We start from the raw sequence: 6000 nt of genomic DNA, 5'->3' as shown, positions 1-6000 counted from the left end.
TTATTTATTTATTAAAAAAAATTCACTATTATCATTATTATTTTCAAATATATATATCTATATATATATAGATAGATATATTATTTGTATCATTATATTTTTTCTTTTTTCTTTTAACCTATTTAAACTAAAATGTTCGCGTAGTTACCATGATCAGCTTTCTCTTAGCCAAGTTATATGGTAGTATTTTGGAAAAGAAGTTAAGCATATGGCTTGAAAGTGAAGGTAAGTGGGCTAAAGGCCAAGCAGGTTTCAGAAGGCATCACTCAACAATAGACCACCTCGTTACGCTTAGGATCATTGCAGAGGAATGTCCTAATGATAAATCCAATTTATTATGTTGTTCTGTGGACTATTTAGAGGAAGCAGGATGTGATGACACGGTCTTAGCTGGGATAGTCGTCATCCTTCTTCTTTATGCTGATGATATTGTTCTTTTCGCAAGGTACCCATCTGATCTTGATAAGCAGCTCAGGCTTCTTAAGGATTTCTGCTCGACCATGGGTATCACTGTTAACACTGACAAAATAAAAGTTATGATTATCAAATCCAAGAAGGACAGGTACGCTAATTTTATGTATGACAATAATAACTTGAAGGAAGTGTATTCTTACAAGTACCTAGGAATTGATATTCATCACAAGCTCAACTAGAACCATAGCATTGAGAAAAGGATTAATGGGGGGTGGAAAGCTTATTTTGGTCTTGAAAATAATTGTAAAACAAAAAATCTCGTAATGTGGGATAAAAAGAAGTTCCTCTTTGAAACTTTAGTTACTCCTGTTATCTTATATGGCTGTGAGGAGTGAGGTTTGGGGTTGCAACATCTCCAAAGAATCGTGGAGAAAGATTGAGCAAATCTAGAAGAGTTTTATAACTTATAACCTGAAAATTAAAAGTAATCCACCCTATCCTATTCTCCTTATAGAAGTAGGTCTTTCCCCTACCGAGAGCCTAGCTATGATTAGGTTTCTATTGTACAAGAACAAACTCAATAACATAGACGATCATAGACTTCCTAAGCTAGCTTTAAATTCCAGCCAAAACCACCTAACGTTCAATTGGGGGTGGCATAAAGACACAAGGGCCTGGTTAAATTATTGGGAGATCAACGAGAATGATGCATTGCAAAATATTAATAACATTAAAGATATTGTTACTTGTAAGTTCAAAGAAAAAATGTGGTGTGAGAAAGATTTAGCGGCTAAAAGAAAATTAAGTTATTATAAGAAGGTCATCAACCCCACCCTAGAAGATCAAAAGTATCTCTCTATTTTAACTAGCTCAAAGAAGAAAATTAATATAGCAAAGATTAGAATGCATTCTCATGAGCTCCATAGTGAAACAGGTCATTGGGCAATTCCTAAAACACCATGGATGGAAAGGATCTGCCATATATGTGAGAATAGGAAAATTGAGGATGAAAACCACTTCCTCTTAGAGTGGCCCACGCGCAACCACATTAGATCTCAGTTTCACAATCTTTGTTACAATACTGACCTTACTAGCCTTTTACAATGTCAAAATTATAGTGAGCTCGGGAGGCTTCTCTCCAAGATTTTTGAGCATAGGAATAAAATCTTAAATCAAAATAAATAATTTGTTTCTTTAGGTCCAATAGACCAATGTTTGATCTCAGCAGACGTTAACCTTAACCATCATCATCATCATCATCATCATATTTTTAGAAACTAAAGAGTTATTTATTTAGTCAAATTTATTTATAAATTTATTTTTTGTTTACTTATTTAACATTAACATTCTCATTCTCATTGAAATATTTAACCAAAATTTATTTATTCTAAAAACAACATTGTTTAATAAAATATTTATTTATTTAATACAAGAGGTTTAATTATTGAATACTTTATATTTATTTAATCATTTAGTTGGTCCTAACATATTTATTATTTAGTCATAACTTTAAATTTAACTATATTTTGTGTTAGTCAAAATGAGTTAGATAAATATTTATTTAGACATTCAATTCTAAAACATTTATTTGTTTGAAATTTTATACGGTATTAATATGATTTAATAAATATTTTTTAAAATTATCATTCATAATTTAGTCATTAATTAATTATAATACTATAACTATTTAATCTGTCTTCGTCATGTCTTCGTCATGATGTGACTGCATCTTTTCTCGATGATGAATCACACTAGATAGTTGGAAAAGTGTGTACAAAAAACTCTGGATATGATTAGTACCGAAAAATGTCCCAACAATTACATATGATATTAATATTTATAATAATAATAATATGAATATAAATATATTAATAGTGATATTATTATTATTATTATTTTTAACAATATTAATATTCATGTTAATAATAACACTATTCTACTATATTATATTATATTTTTCATGTTTAATAAAATTATTAATACTATAATTTAATATTAATTAATATTATAACTTAAATTAAATTAAATAATTTAATATGAAAATAATATCAAATAATTTATTAAAATAATTTTTTAATTATTTAAAAAAATTTAATATAATGATAATAATTTATCTTCGCTAGGGTTTGTCTATTTTGCCGGTGCTGTGCTATTATTAGCAAATAGTGCTGTGGTGAAGTACCATAAATGTACGGTGAATTTTTGTCTAAGTCTTTGATATTAGCTCTAGGAGAAGGAAGACCCTATATAAATAGTACTATAGCTTAAACTGACGTGCTAATTTTTTTTTTAAATGACGGAATAAAATTATTATTATTATGTTTTATTTTTTAACTATTTCACAATATTGGCCTTTCTCTAATTTGGTGCCTCCTCTTCCAAGCAATTTCAAGCGTTAGCATAATGGCTAGGAAAGGATGATATAATGCTAGCTGAAATCAGTCAAGTAAGCTATGCTGCATAGAAGTACCGCACTCAAGACAAGAAGCAGTCCTATATTGATAACATACCAGAGGCCTTTAGAACAAAATTTTAAAGTCCAATGTTAGAAACCATTGCAGGAGAACTGCCTATTGTTTTTCTGTCACATGGTAGGATTTTGGGTGCCCACATAGTCGGCGGTGAAATTTTGTCATCATGTTTTAAAATACCACGAGATGATGAACTGTATGCAACGAATTTCATTGCTTTTGTTTTAGGAATTGTTTCTTCTGTTGCCATGTAACGAATATAGTGGAATTGGATGTGCACTAACAATTATTTGATATAAATATAAATGGTCTGTCGGTGCTAAAGGGATTCCCCCTCCTCCAGAAAGCTATTTATGGTGTTTAATGTCTGCTGAAAATTCATGGTAGTTTTGTGGATACTATCCAGCATGATTTTTAATCATCTGAAGGAAATTCAAAAGTCCACCACATGGTGCAGAATGGCCTCAGTTGAGTCATGGGCAGATTCATAAAATTGTGAACAGTTTGAGATATTTCGTTGTTCCTCTGAAGGGTATACGCCCAGTTTTTTATGCATGGCCGACTTTTGCAAAAAGCATGTTAAAAAAACTAGGTGATTCTTCCACTGGCAGCATATGGAGCATGCAGGAGACTAACTCAATTCTGACAACAAACAACACTTAGCATCACCAAAGAAACCTGGGCATTCAGGCGTTGGTACACCATCCTTAATAACAGCGACCACTTCAACTTTGAGTTGGGGGTTGCAAAGTGGACAGAGGGAGAAATAGTAAGAGTTGTTGCCATAAGCTGATGACATACGTTGAAAGAGGATTTATCGCTGGCAAATTAGATTTCGTGTTCTCTTTCTTCACATCCGTCGTGGCATGAAAGGAGCTTAATAATGTGTAATCATGGTTTCGGCATTCACATTGGCCCAAAGATTTGTTCTTCATACTACAATTTCTACTCAGTGATTGGATAACCATTGTTGATATTAGAGATGGATGTTTTTTGCTGAAATTCCTTAGCTAAAAGTGTCTGCCAGTTTCACCCAATAAGCTCATTGGCTAAAAAATTAGCCCAATTTATTCTATCAATTTTTTATGTGTATGATTTAGACCAAGTCCAGTGGAAAATAGGTCGAAACAATGGATAGATTTAAAGTTCAGGCCATCACAATATTTTCCATAATCAAACCAGTGCAGTTCATTTTTTTCCACGCAATGAGACATATGACAGGAGCTGGAAATCATCAGCTATTCGCACTCGGTTAGCAAGGTATGTAGCGCAAAATTCCTATCAATGGATTATCCTCCTATAGTGAAGGTGTCCAAACTATGTAATTCTACATGGTATCATTGAGCCTTATGCACAGGTTTCGTATTTATGGAATCGTTGTGAAAGAATATATCATACAGGTTGGCAAGACTGATAAAATGTGTATGTGATATCTCCAGAAGATGGAGTATTTGCATTAAAATAATATCATTCATAGAAATTTAACAGTAACGAACCTACTAATCGATATGAACTATATTGTCAAGGTTATGGATTTTGGAATCACTTGTTTTCTGACCCAAAGTGGACTAATGACAGTGGAAATTGGAACATACTGATAGATGACACTTGGTTATCAATCATCATCTATATGATCAAAAACCATATGTCTTCATTTTTTATGTTTGAAGACTGCACCAAGCACATTTTTGTTTTCCTTAATTCATTAATATAGGTCTCAGCCTTTATCCATAGAAATGGTTTGATGACACAACGGAGGTTCGCTTTCATGTTGTAATTGGTTGCATAATGGAGTTGCTACCTGATCTAAACTGTTCATTTTCATTACCATTTGCGGGCGGTCTTTCTGTCCATGTTCATAGAAAACTTCAGGGTTTCCTGGTTGAACTTACTGATTATTTCTCACACGAAGGGATTGTCGATATCGATAATAAATGCAAGTATAATTCTATGTGATAGACATTCCGGCAATAAATTACCCAGTTGATGGAGTTAGTTGAATTGCTAAAACTTTGAAAGGGTATAGAGGATTATGGCGGGACAATTTTTTACAAGACCATGATCACAGATATTATTCTTGGAAATGAAAAAGTTGTGACTTCATGTCCACTGAAGGTGAATGTAAAGCTTTCAGATGGCAGATATTTTTCCACTAAAAAAATATTTTTCAATGTAACCATATGGGACACTTTGGAAAACATTTTAGAATAGAGAAGTTCCCTGGAAGGAGCAAAATTGTCATAGGTTCAGCAGTTTAGATGTTGGGACACAATCAAGTCAATATGGAGTGTGCAAATTGTCTTAGATGCCAAAAATATCCGCTTGCAGCTCAGTGAACAGCACTTACTGAAGCAATTTTGCATATCGCAATTGTGATAGGTGGGTGGAATTTCACATGCTGTGCGTTAGAATTATGGAAATAAAAAGGATGTTCTTCTCAATGGAGTTAATTTGATTGTATAGACGCTATTGCGACTGGGAGGATTTAAAAAGGGAGATTCAGAAAATCAGTTCGCATTGTACGAACAGTCCAATGCCAAGTGAATTTGAATAATATTTTCAAGTGGAAGACATATAATGTAAAGCAATTAGTGGGTGTGTTTTGACCTTGGTAATTATTTCTAAATAAATAGGGTGCTCTGTAATGTAACAATTACTTGCTTTATTTTTCTATAATGTTTATCATTTTAAATGTAATAAGAGTTCTCTCTTGGGCATAGAAAAACTTGTACCTCGTAAACTTAACGCTTTCAAAGTTCAATCAAACGGTTCTGGTACCTTCATGTGACAGTTTTGTTTCATCTGTGAGTATTTCCTATGTTTTGTTATCTTATTTTTCATATATTTTGAAGTTGTGCGGAACTTAAAGAGAGGCTAGGATGATAATCAACCTTTTTTTTTTATTTCCCATGTCAAAGTTATAGTCATTATTGTGTAGATTATATAGACATAATTTGTATATTCGTCTTTTTAAATTTGGAGATTGTTTCTTTCTATGTAATTACAATATGTATTGTTGTTGAGTGGTTGAATAATCTTCTTTAAGATTTCTAGTTCTATCAATTAACTTATATATTCAGATTGGATATGGATGTTGTCTGATTTCTCTTTTAGT

This window comes from Pinus tabuliformis, chromosome 2_2, assembly GCF_031772625.1.
Source record: "Pinus tabuliformis cultivar Carrire ecotype Pingquan chromosome 2_2, CPIR1, whole genome shotgun sequence".
In the NCBI taxonomy this organism is placed as follows: domain Eukaryota; kingdom Viridiplantae; phylum Streptophyta; class Pinopsida; order Pinales; family Pinaceae; genus Pinus; species Pinus tabuliformis.
Note: the sequence above shows the minus strand (reverse complement) of the source record.